Raw genomic sequence first — 14,668 nt, forward strand, 5'->3', positions numbered from 1 at the left:
AGTTTGCAAACGCCTTGGAAGAATATGCAGGGCCATTATCTGTTTTTATGGCTGTAGGAACTCCACAAGTGGAAAAACAGGTTAAAAGATGTGCTATCAGCCCATTCAGGGATAGAGTCAGTAAAATAACAAAGAGCACCTTCAGAAGCACAAATATTTAAAACAGGATATTTTCCAAACATACAAAGACAACGATCAGACATAGCTAGGAATAAATTGGCCAGCATCGTAAATTTACAAGGGATGCTTCTTTTACTTCTCTGGAAATATTGCCATTCTATGACACCTTGCTTTTGATAGAGACAACCAATATGTGACCTTTGATTTAAAATAGTATCAAATATAGGTTGCTCAGGATCAAATTGAACTATAGACTAATGACACCTGGACAAAATCTGTGTCATGGCCTCTTTGGCTTGTGGGGTCCAATACCGGGGTGAGGTCAATGTGGAATCTCCTTTCAGGATATCATAAAGAGGATACATCAAATCATCAGGAATAGGAACTGTAGAACGTATCCATTGTATGGAACCAATAAGTTTCTGGAAATCATTAAGGGTACTACATTTCTCTAAATTCACCTTTGGGGGTATTCTAGATGCCCTCCCTTCACTAAGGGTGTGACCAAGGTATTGATAAGGGCTAAAATAGTTAGATGTATTAGTTTCACAGTTCTTGAAAGAAATCTCAATGATTCCCCTGACTGGATCATCACAGGTATAGTGCCATAATTCATGGAACTCATTTTCTCTACAGATATTATGGAAGTTGTGATGGAACCATAGAGGTACACATATATTCACTGAGATATAGAAAAAAAAACAACATTTGTGACCTTTATATCAAAAGACAGCTATAAAATTTAAAGCATAAAGTGCAACAGCTAGACTGTAAAAACTATGACTCATCCCCCCCAAAAAATGAGGGTGAATGCTTGCTACCACAGTAGACACACTTCCCCTTCCATAGGACAGTAGCAACAGAACCACTTTAATTTAAGAATAAAGTAGCACTCTTTGATTATATATTGCAGATACAAAAATATGAAAGGCTGACTTAGCAAATATATGAAAAAAACTGCTCAAATAGTGAGAGATTAGTTTAGGAAGGTAGAAAATATTTATAAAAAGAGAATTCAGCTAGTTAGAATGACTTCTAAGTTGGATTTGATAGCACCCAGATAAAGCTCTTGTTTTTGAAAGGTCCAAAACCTGTTTTGGAAATAACATTTTCTGGGTGATTTTGCCAAAATAAGTCTTAGCCTTCACAAGCCCTAGAGGTACAGTAATTCTATAAACGTGATTGCTATGTGACAGTATTATTATTTTATGCCAAGGCAAATCTGAAAAGGATTCATAAAATCATAGTCCTACCAAGGGTTGAACAAACAGGGCAAATGGTGGAGCACTGGTCTGGTTCTATTCTAGTCTAAATTTGCATTCTGATCTTTTCCTATCCTCTGGGGGAAAAAACCAAGGAATTGGATAACTTTGTTTTCTTATATAATGCTGTTTTCTAGATGCTTTGGACATGCTGTATCAGTGACAGTAAAATAGCAAATAACCAAAAAACATAATAAAGTACTTATTGATACAGGATGATTGAAGAATTTTCATGATGAATTAGGCAAGTTCATCAATTAACAGGAAAAAAAGTTGTTAAAAATATTTTAAAATCCTGTATATGCTAATAATTTCTATGCTGGCTTACCTCAGAACAAGAAAATTTTTCCTAACCTAATGTTTCAAACTACTATCTTTTAATGCGGTGAGCTTCTCCGTAGAAAGGGCCACTGTTCCACCCACACAGGGTTATCACTCCTCCAAGTAATCTTTGGGCAGCTCACCATAACAGTAGCCCCTAGGAGTTTGTTGCCAAATGTTCAGGGGTGGTAAGTTACAATTGTAACTGATGTAACAAATCTCTACCCCACAGGGCCGAGCCTAGTCCCGTAATCTTTAAGGGACAATAAAACCACTTTGTCCTTCATAACTCCATCTTAAATGACGCTCTGCTTTTCTAGCCCCTTGGTGGCCTCCCACCCCCAAAATAGGGGTGGTAGATGACATAAGTGGCCTAAACATTTCCTCCTTTCTCAATGTTTGCTGCGCCACAGTCCTGGGTCTTAATTTCTGCTGCGCCACAACCCTGATTCTAACTTCCTCCATATTCTTCCTAGCTCTTGCTCTGTCCTCCAAATAGCTACTTCCTCCTTCTTCTTCCCCAACTCCATATTTATTATGTTTCTTATAAGTTTCTCTAAGTTCTGCCCAAGGATAAATTGGAGGAGGATTATTACAACCCCCCTCCTCAGAAGATTCTCCTAATGATTCTCCCACTTGTGTGCCAATTGTTTCTCGCCCACAGGGACGAGGACCCCCCTGTAACATTGTATTTATGAGAGAATAAAGGGAGAAGTCCTGGTCAGTTAGGATTCCAGGGCATGACTCATCAAAAGAAGCCAACTGTTGCCCAACTGTCTCCCAGTTCTCTTTGGTAATCCCTGAATGTTCTAACCAAGGGGAGAACCCCCACACCTTATCTACAAATTCGTGGCACTGCTTAATATGTGGCTTAAATTGATGACGCTTGCCTAATTTATATAACTGACAAGCTAGAACTGCCTTTTCTTCGGGTCTAATCAGGGAAAAGCCCATTCCCTGCCCCATAACTTTGTCCCAGATTAATCTCAAATTAATCTGAGGCTGTCCAGCTCTTCTCCCGGTTAAGGGAGGCCAGGCGGAAATTCCCTTGGTCCCTGTTCGGGGCACCAGCTGCTCGGGGAAATATCCCGAGCCTTCGCCTGGATACATACCTTTCCCCGGTCTTCGCACGTCACGGACCCGTCGGTCTTCGGACGCATGGACCCTCCTTTGGGGAAGGAGGGCAATAACTGGACAGAACACCCCGTTGCAGTCTAACAAGCAGGTCTTTATTCCTTACATAGCAGTGAAAAAAGCCTCTCCTCTTCCCCAGTCCCCTCCCTTATCTAGTCTTCTGTTCCTCCCAGGAGCTCTTCCCCTGTTCCTCCCTCATGGGCAGAGCCACTCCTGTTACTGGGGTGTTCCCAGCACCCATGTGGGCGGGTTCACACCCCCAGGCTTCTCCTAACCCATAGGTGGCCAAGGTCCAGAGCTGGGTCCAGAGCAGTTACTCAGAATTTATATTTGTCTTGTCAGGTAATAAATGGGAGAAGAATGATATAAAATGACCCTTGATGATGACAGCTCTAGCATTGCTTCCATTTCTGAAAGGGATTTGGAGATTTCTTTTACTTTACGACTTTTGACTCAAGATTCTATGGGTTTTCTTTTTCCTACTTTTAGCCAGTAGCTCTACTATTTATTTGTGAGATCCTTGACGGCAGGAATTGTCTTTTGCTACTATTTGTATCCCTAACACTTGATACATTATCTGGCTTTACTGATTAATTGGACAGGGATTCATACTAGGATTCCATATAAATACCTTACATCAATTAATTTTTATAATGGGGCGTTTAACTCTCTACAAATCCAGAAACCTTCTATCCCTCCAGATATCAATATTGTTTCCTCTTCAACCCAGAATAGAGTAAGGTTCCAAACACAACTAGTCCTCCACCTCTACCTGCTTCCTCTGTATTAGTTCTTCCTTGAAACATCATTTTAAAGAGTTATTTTCTCTTTTTTACCTTTTCCCATTCAATTTTGTTTTTTAGAGTCATTCCTTGCTAGACAACTCAACTCCAAACTTTACTTCAAACGACATTGGTAATGATGAGAGTTTTAAGAATACCTATAATATTTTCAAATATGATAATCAAGGTTTGACCTTAATGAGTCTTATAATTAGGTTTTCTTGTTTCCCTAATAATTGCTTTGGATCTTTTAAATTGAATTTTCCAAAGAGTTCTTGTTTATCCCACAAATAACCTGAAAAATCTTTCAGTTCATTAAATATCCATATTTATAAATTCAAGATTATATTCAACTTTGCTGGATAAATTACTTTTGGTCACAAACCCAATTCTTTTCTTCAAAATATATTATTCCTTTATCTAGGGTCTCTTAGAATAGAAACTAAATAAATAAATAAAATAAATAAATAAACTAACTAAAATACATAATAATAATTATTATTATATATTTAAAATTATTGAGTTGTGTATAATAGATTTGCAATTTCTAGTGCAATTTTTATAATACTATATTATAGAATTGCTTGTTTTATTCCATAAGTTAAAAATTTTAAAAAGCAAGGGGTTAAATACTTTTTAGATGTAACAAGAACAAATGCAAACTTATGTTCCCCCAATTATTTTGAAGAACACTGTCTATTTTTTTGAGAAACTGAGCTCAAAATTGGTTGTTTTCACATAATATTGGTACCACAAAGTTGACATCCAGGAATAGCACAATTGCCAGGGCTGAGTATGGGGTGAGATGTACTTCATTTTAACTCTAATTGGGTTGGGTCACAAATGTCACTCATAGTGGATAATGCTTTTTCCTCTAATTTATGACAGCCTAACTGTAAATTCATTGGGATGTCAGGAAACTCAACTATCTGGAAACTTAATCTACTAATTTATAGGAACAAACCAAGAGCAAATTAGTTAGTAATAAATTGTTAAGACTATCAATGGTATTCCTTTTTTCATTACAACTTCAGTTAATCAAAGAGCTTTCTAATTAGCATTTCTTTAGTCAAATTAGGCTAGTTACAGGATGTCTCTATGTGTTCATTCACTCCATCACACATCCAATATACTCATTGTGTTTTTCCAAGGAGCAGACTCTGTAGCTACCTCCTAATAAAGAATTTGCATTAACCAAGCATACCAATTCACCATTACTGTATGAAATGCATCATATTAAGATTAAAGACAAAATATATTGTGCTTAGTTTCTGAGGAATATATTAGTATGATAAAATGTAAGTTAATGATATTCATAAGGAGAGAGTTAAAAATAAGAACCAAAAACTTAAGCTTCAAATGGATAGAAACTAATCTTCATTCTAAGAGAAAAGAAAGACATATTTTAGTTAACTTTTGTGCTTTTCCTCACCCCAATTATGTTTCAACAGTGTTCTCTTATCTTATTAGTTTATTCACTACTTTCTGTAAGTGACATTATTCTCAAAGTTGCCCAAAGAGAATAGATGTCATCAGTTTCTTATGTTCAAAAATTGAATTTATGTTAAGTTCTTTTAGATAGAGAAAAAAGAAACTAGAATTTATGGAAGTGTAGAGATTGTCATGGCAAATGAATGCATAGACTGGGAGTCTTTTGCGTGTTTGTCTATGGGTGTGTGTGTGTGTGTATGTGTGTGTGTAGAAACGTGTCCTTAAACTTCTTTTCACCTGTCAACAGATTTAACATCAGGGTCATTAGGGACACAATAGAGACTCAAGTGAAGTAAATTCCTTCTCTGCGGTCCACTGTGGGCCTCATTTGTGTTTCCCAGTTAAATGCATTTTTCTGATGAAAATAACACAATTGATATTTCTGCACATTTGTCTCTAAGAAAAAACAACAGTGAATGTGAATTGACACCACAAAAACTTTTGTACTTGTGATTTAAATGGAAATGTTAAGAGAGTCTATAAGATTCTGAAATGCACTGAAAATTCTAATAAAGGAATCCTTGCTATTTCCTGTAAACCCAGGAGATTGTAGAGTAAGTTTGTAGTCTAATTCTTTTCATAGTCATGTGGATTGTTTCCTTAAGAGTTTTCAAGAAAACATCTCACTCTAAGTTATTTTATAATAGATTTTCATTGCAGTTAGAATAAATTGAGGATATATTTAAGAAGTTATTTCAAACAGGGAAGTATAAAATATTAGTTCAAAATATAATAGACATTTTTGAATTACATTGTACCCATCTCCAGAAATTTGTGATTATATGTATATATATATAAACATATACACATACATATATACACATATATGAGTTTCTTTTTATTGCTAACTTATTTAGTATATATATATATATATATATATATATAATATATATATATATATATATTTAAGTATCCTTTGTTTGAATTAAAATCTTTCCCAACTAGGAAGTAGGAGGGAAATGGGACATGAGAAGGGGTAGGTGAAAAGAGTGGAAAAAAGAAAGTCAGTGGTCAGTGTCAAAACAGACTTTAGAGAAGAGACTTGGGGAGAGAGAGAGAGAGAGAGAGAGAGAGAGAGAGAGAGAGAGAGAGAGAGAGAGAGAGAGAAGGGAAAAAAGGTAATGTACAATTAGTAATCATAACTTTGAATGTGAATGGAATATACTCACCCAAAAGCCAGAAGCAGATAGCAGAATGGACTAAAATCAGAATCTGAAACACTTGAAACAGAGAGACAGACACAGAATACAAATAAAGAACTTGAGCATAATTTATTATGCTCTATGTGAAGTAAATGAGTAGTAATCATAATAGTAAACAGAGCAAAAGAAAAAATAAATCTAATTAAGATAAATAAGGAAATTCTATTTTGCTACAAAGTACCACACACTATAAAATTGCTGGTGTTTGTCTTTTGTTCTTAAAGAAGACCATAATATCAAAGATGTGATACCATGATTGCGACTGAATTCAATTAAAAGTGGGAGGGCTGTGTAAATTACAAACCTAACTTTCTTCTCTGGTGCCATCTGGGTCAAGTGGTTATATTAATATTAAGCATAATTGTTCCTAATCTTATAACATCTACCTTTTAAAGGACATGTTAAATTACATAGAGGAAGACATAGAATGTAAAACTATTCTAGTGCAGGACCTCAACTTTCCCCTGTCAGAAGAAAGAAGTTAGAGATGTGAATAAAATTTTTGAAAAGTTACTTATGATAGACTTCTTGAGAAAACTGAATAAAAGGGAGTAGATCATTTTTCTTGGCATCTGACAATAGTACCTTCACAGAATGTGAACATAAATTATGGCAAAAAAAAAAAACAATTGCAGAAAATCAGAAATATAAGTGAATCTCAAATCATAATATAATAAAATTATATTCAATAAAAGTTCATGGAGAAATAGATAAGAATTAATTGGAAAATAAATCATCGAATTCTAATGAATGAATGAGTTTGAAAACAAAACATAGAAGTAATCAATAGTGTTATTAAAAAGAATGCCTACACTGAAACAACATACCAAAATTTATGGGATGCAGTCAAAGCAGTAGTAAGAGGAAAATGCACATCTCTAAATGCTTATATAAATAAGAAAATAAAGAAAATTTCAATGAATTGGACAAGCAACTAAAAATAGAAAATAGTAAATCAAATATCCACACTTAAATTGCTAAATTGGAACCCCCCTTGCAAAAAAAAGAATGATTAATAAAATTGAAGTCAAGAAAGTTATTGAACTAATGAATAAAACTAGGAGCTACTTTATGAAAAAAGAAAAACCAATAAAATAGATAAGCCACTGGGAATTGAGTTTTTAAATTTATTTTTATGAAAGATATTATTTGAGTTTTACAATTTTCCCCCCAATCTTACTTCCCTCTCCCCAATCCCCCATGGAAAGCAATTTGTCAGAAATGCCCACGGAAAGCAATCTGTCAGAAATGAAATTACCAGTCTCATAAACAAAAAGAGAAATTCATCACTCAAGAAAATGAAATATAAGAAATTAGAAGCTATTTTTGTCCAATTGAATACTTAAATATGTAACAACCTATGTGAAAATGGATATTTTAAAAAATATAAATTGCTCAGTTTAACAGAAAAGGAAATAGAATTCTTAAAAAAATGAAACTAGTCATAAATGGGCTAACAGGTTAGATAGATTCTCAAGTGAACTCTACCAAACATTCAAAGAATAATGAAATCAAATAATATATAAATTATTTTTAATAGGCAAACGAATCCAAAAAAAGTCCTTCAATGATAAAAATTTGGTGCTGATATCCAAACCAGGAAGCATCAAAGCAGAGAAGGAAAACTAAGGACAAATTTCCCTGATCTATATTGATTTGCAAATTTTAAAATACTAGCAGGGAGATTACAGTGATGTATCTCAAAGATTATATACTGTCATAAGCTGAGATTTGTTCTAGGAATATAGGACTTGCTCAATATTAAAAAAATATCAGCGAAATAAATGTATCAATAACAAAATCAGAACATTTATCTCAATCAATGGAGAAAATGCTTATTGATTAATATAAAACACTTATTCCAACTAACATCTTCAGAAAAATAGGAATAATTAGAATTTTTAAATGGAAAATAGTATACATATAAAGATATAGTGACATCTAGCTTGCACAGTGAATAGAGTATTGGTCTTGAAGTCAGATAGGCTCATCTTCCTGAACAAATCTGACCTTATACTCTTATTAGCAAAATGACCCTGAGAAAAATCACTTAATTCTTTTTGCCTCAAGTCCTCCTCTATAAAATGAGCCAGAGATGGAAAGTGCAAACCACTCCAGTATCAGTAGAATAGATTCGATAGGCAATGTGCAGTAGTAAATGACCAGAGTAATCTAGGGTTTAATAAAGGAAAAGCCCAAACATCCTTTTTTTGCAACATGGCTAATATGGAAATAATGTTTGTCCTTTTTTTTAGGTCTTTTTTTGCAAGGCAAATGGGGTTAAGTGGCTTGACCAAGACCTCATAGCTATGTAATTATTAAGTGTCTGAGGCCAGATCTGAACTCAGGTACTCCTAACTCCAGGGTTGGTGCTCTATTCACTGGGCCACCTAGCTGCACCTGTGCTTTGTTTTTTTTAAAAAGATTACCATATCAGGGACATGATGCCAGGACAAGTGATGAATCGGATTTGAGTGAGGGAGTATTGTGCTAAGTAGTAAGTAGCCTCATTTCCTCCTCCAGAGTTATCTGGGTCCAGTTGCCAGATATAAATCAGAATGGCTGGAGATGTCTCTGGAAGTAAGGAAATCAGGTTTAAGTTACTTGCCTAAGGTGACATAGCTAGTAAGTTTCCAATGTCTTAGGCAAGATTCAAACTCCTGCCCTCCTGACTCGAAGGACAGTTCTCTATACACTTGTGTCACCTAACTTACACGTGTATAATCTATAGCAAATTACTTACTTTTTCAAAAAAGGGAAAGAGGGGAAAGGGAGAAAATTTGTAACTCAAAAATTATAAAAAAATAATGGTAATTATTTTACACATAACTCAAAACAAATAATGCATTATTTAAGAAATAAATATAAAAGAATAAATATATTAGGGGATCATGGAGAAATATGCTTTTCAGATCTATAGATAATGGGAGAGTTGTGACCAAAACAGAGATATACAGAATCACAGGAATCAAAAGAATAATTTTGAATATGAGAAATTAAAAAGATTGTACACAAGTAATATCAATGTACACAAAATTAAAAGGAAAGTAGAAAGCTAGAGTAATTTTTATAGCAAGTTTCTCTGATAAAAGTTTATTATTCAAATTGAGGGAACTGAGTCAAATTCATAAAAAAAATAAAATCATTCCTGAATTGGTAATTTGTCATTGGAAATGAGCGGGCAATTTCCAAAAATGAATAAATAAATAAATCAAACTTGTCTATATTCATAATGACAAATACTTTAAATCACTATAGATTAAAGAAAAGCAAATTAAAGTAATTCTGAAATAATTCCTTGCAATTAGCAGAAATTACATTGCTAGATGGGATTGACAAAAATTCAGCATAACAAATGAACTATTGGTGTAGATTTAAAGTGATCCAAGTATTCTGGAGGGTAATTTGAAACAAGGCAAAAGAATCAGAAAATTGTGTGGCAATATCACTAGTACATCTGCATCCCAAATCTATTAAAGAAAAAGGGGAAAGGACCTTTATGAACAAAATTATTTATAATAGATCTTTTTTGTAGAGGAAAAAAGTTGGAAATTTAGGGAATATTCTTGTATTGGACAATGGAGAATATATTATGGTAAATGATTGTGATGGAACATTCTTATACCATGGGAAATGATGTGGGGGATGGTTTTCTATATAAACTTGTACAAAATGAAGTGAACAGAAGTAGAAGATCATTGTAAAAAGTAGTAGAAAGACCTAGCTACATTGATCTACAATAATTAAAACTCTTGATTTTAAACTGCAGTATAATTTTCTTACTTTTAATTTTTTTCTTCCTTTTTTTCTGACAAAATCATAGGAAAATACATTTGTATAATTTTACATGTATAATGAACATCCTTGTTTCCTTAATTGGAGCAGGGGACTAAAGGAAGGGAGAAAATTTAGAGATCATTTTTTAAAATGTCAAATTAATTATTTAAGTTAAAATATCATTAGGAAATGTTTACCAAAACATTATGATACTAAAATTATGATACTAAAGTTAAATGATATTAAAATTAAAATACTAAAAAAATTACTAAAATTAAAATACTATAATTAAATGATACTAAAATTAAAATAGAAAAAATATTTTGTTCTTAATAGATATTTAAAATTCCATGTACTATCATAATTTTCTCATTCCTTGATAATATAACTTAAAATTATTAATATTGGTGAAAAATATTTTCCACAAGACAAAATCTACCCCCAAACAAATGCAAGTACTTAAATTAAAAAAGAAATAATCAAATGAATAACAAGAATTGCTTTACTAATTATCTTAATTTGTAGCAAAGTAGTTTATTAATCACAGTAGTGTTTATATAATGCTGATGGACATGTGAATACAACTACTACTAAAGATATTTTGAATGAAGTGATATCAATGGAAAAATTTAAAACAATACATTCTTCTGGTTAAAACATTTCATTAACATTTCTATACCGTTTTGCCCCAATTCACCCAAAATAACAACAACAAAACTTTGAAACCTAAAAGAAAACCTGCAGTATTTTTCCCCCTAGTGATTTATGATTTCCTGGGTATGGAGTCCTGAAAGTAAAATAATTTATTAAGGAAAAAATATTTTATTTCTTTCCAAAGTCCAATGAATTTGTGCAAGTACATTTGAATTGGAAGTTTAATTCATCTCTTACTTCACTCATCCTTTTTAACTTATCACTACAAATCATATTAGAAAAAAACCAATAATTTAAATAGATGAAAATTAGAATTACAATAGTTGGAACATAAAAAAAATGAAATTTATAAAATTCAAACAAGTTCGTTTGGGGTGGGGAATTTATGTACTCTACATGTTTCTACTTGACTTTGAATGTAATACATGAATAATGATTCTCTGGTCTTTCTCTTTTTGTCTTTATAGATGAAAAAGCCATTTCTTTGATATGGATAACAGATTTTAGAACTTTCCTCTTGTAACTGAAATGTAGGCATCTTATAAATTTTCAGATGAATAGTGTTTTTCAACAAACATCAGAATTCACAACTATTCAGGAACTTTTATGTGTTGGTTATGTGGCATGATGTAGTGATTTATATAAAGGAAAGGAAATGGAAATGAAATATGAACTTCACTGAAAATGTTCTGATGAAAAAATATGAGAACTGTTTGGGTAGTATATTAGTAGAGAATTACTTTACTGATGCAATTATTGCGTTTTTCTACTAAATGCCAGAGTTAATCATTAATTTTGTGAGATTCCCTATATGGAGAAAGAGAGAGAAAGAGAGAGAGAGAGAGAGAGAGAGAGAGAGAGAGAGAGAGAGAGAGAGAGAGAGAGATTGAGAATCTAATTATTATTGCCACACTACCTGAACACAGATAACTCCCAAGTTTTCCTGCTGGGCCCTTTTATATTCAGGCATTTATTTATTTATCATTTTAATTCATTTGTTTATCATTTGTTTGCTTATTTATTTATTTACTTATTTTCAGTTGTCATTTAAACTCCTTTAGTTAAATTAATGTGCCCAAGAAGATTAGATTCATAGATAGACAGACAGACAGACAGACAGACAGACAGATAGATAGAAAGACAGATATTGTAATCCTCATATCTCTCTTAAGATAGATTCTTCTAGACAGCTTTACAGGAATGTTTCCAGACCATTCGAACAAAATCTGATGTAACCTGAATCAATTAACACCTTTCTAGAAACATTTTTTCCTCAAGTATATCACCATATATCACCATACATCACCCAAATTTCCAACCATGGAGTCATTCTAGTTTCTTATGTCAGATCCCAATCAGGCATCAAGTCTTGTGTCTTTTACCTTTACAAAACTTGTTACATATATATATATATATATATATATATATATATATATATATATATATATGTATATATATTCTCTTAAACTGATTGAGTCCCCACTAACTATTCTAGTCTGAACTGTAGCAAATTATTTGTGGTAAGTGACTTAAGTTCATTAACAACACAGGTAAAGCATGTAAAAATTATTTTACCCACTCTATAAGGATAGGGTTGTCAAAACAGGATAATTAACCTTATTGATAGTGCTAGTTTTGTAGCTTGCATGTTGAAAGTCACGATATTCTTTCCATCATTTTTCTATTCAGAACTGATACTAGAGCCAGGTTACAGTGGAATTTATGGTAGCCACTAGTGTCTCTATGTTTGATTTTTTTTTATTAAGCTGAAATCAGTTCCAAGTCATATCATCAGTACATAGGCTGAAGCTATCCATTTATATTCTAGTTTTCTGAGTGACAAAAGATACTATCTTTAAGCCTCCACTTATTCCAATGTGACTGCCATTCCCATATATTCCACAGGCTAGCAATTTCTCCATTGAAATTATGCCTGCATCACCAGACCTTCTCAAGCTCAAATATTAACTGCAGATATGATCAAAGTCTGACTTATAATCCTAATTAGCTTCATACTTTATAGTATTCTCCTAAGCAATCCCCAGAATGAATTTTTATGCAAATAATTCTTCTTAGCCCAAGTCTAACCCTGTCTGTTCAGTGATTGCATAGGTGACTATATATATATATATATATGCAGTAACTGTAAATATGCAGTTAGGGGAAGTATACATGAACAGAGAGTTTGAGTATGTTGACTTTGAAATAAAGATAAAATGATATAAAAATAAGATGTGGGAAGAATAGATTGTACTGAATGAAGAGGAAAGAGAATGAAAGAATAGTGTAAATTACCTCACATAAATAGGCTCAAAAGACAATTAAAGGAAAAAAGGGACGGGAGATCATTGTTTAAATCTTACTTTTACTGGATGTGACTCAAGGAGTGACTATCAAAAAAATCAGTTAGGTATAGAAATTTATCTTATTCTATTGGGAAGTAGGAAGGGAAACTGTAAATTAAGGATAAGGAGAATGGGCTGATATGAGGGAGAAAAGATTGAGGAAGGGGGTCAGATGCCAAACCCTGGTGAGGAGTGAAAAAATATAAAAATGAAGAAAATAGGATGGAGTGAAATACTATTAGTAATCATAAATGTCAATATGAATGGGATGAACTCTCCCATAAAATTGAAGCAGAAAGCACAGTGAATTAAAAAACAGAATTCTACAATATGTTAGTTACAGGAAACATATTTGAAACAGAGATACACACAGAATAAAGGTAAAAGACTGAAACTTTGGTTGAAATAAAAAAAGTAAGAGTTGCAAACCTGACTTCAAATACAGCAAAAGCAAAAATAGATCTATTTAAGACATGAGGAAGGATGCTACATCTTGTTAAAAGGTACCATAGACCAAGAAGCAATAGCAATACTCATCATACGCATACCAAATATAGTAAAGCATCCAAATATGTAAGGGAGAAATTTAGGGAGTATAAGAAGAAATAGACAGCAAAATATATTCATGGAGCATCTCAACCAACTTCTCTTAGGTTAAATCTTTATGGTAAAATCTAAGCACAAAATAAACAAGAAAGAAGTTATAAAGGTGAACAGAATTTTGAAAAAGTTAGACATGCTATACCTCTGAATAAAACTGAAGAAATTTACCTTCTCATCTTCACAAAATGTATCCATGAAGTCAGGGAATTCTACCAAATTCCTTTTATGAAAGAAATACAATTCTGCTGCCCAAACCAAGGAGACTATAGGAAGAAAAATATAGACCAACTTCCCTACATAGAATTGAAAATTGAGTGGATGACCATCAACTGGGAAATGACTGGACAAAAATGTCTTTATTTAAAGGGATGTAATGGAATGCTATTGTTCCACAAAAAATGATGAGCAGTAGATTTCAGAAAAACCCTGTGAACAATTATATGGATGTATGTACTGAGTGAAATAAACAGAAGCAGGAGAGCATTGGGCACATTGACAGCAACATTGTGTGATGATCAGCTGTAAAGACTTTACTCTTCTCAGCAATACAGTGATCTAAGACAGTTGCAAAATATTCATGATGGAAAATGAAAAGCAAATCCAGCAAAAGAACTATGGAGTTTTTTTTCTAACGTAGTTTGGAGCATTCTGATTCTCCTTTCAAAACATGGCTAATGTGGAAATATGTTTAATATGATTTTTACATTATATCATATATCAGATTATTTGCTGTTTTAGGCAGAGAAGAAACAGGGAGAAAGAAACATTTGAAACTCAAAATTTTACAAAAAACTATCCTGACATGTAATTTAAGAAAAAATAAAATTCTATGAAGAAAAAATATTGCATCCATATAAAGAGATGTGAAAGAATGACTCAATAGGACAGAGTTCCTATTTTGATGACATTAGGGACGTACTAGAAAAGTGATGGTAGCAAGGGTTAGAAAATGACCTACAGTAATCCCATGTAATCAA

The sequence above is a fragment of the Macrotis lagotis genome, chromosome 3, assembly GCF_037893015.1.
Source record: "Macrotis lagotis isolate mMagLag1 chromosome 3, bilby.v1.9.chrom.fasta, whole genome shotgun sequence".
Lineage (NCBI taxonomy): Eukaryota > Metazoa > Chordata > Mammalia > Peramelemorphia > Peramelidae > Macrotis > Macrotis lagotis.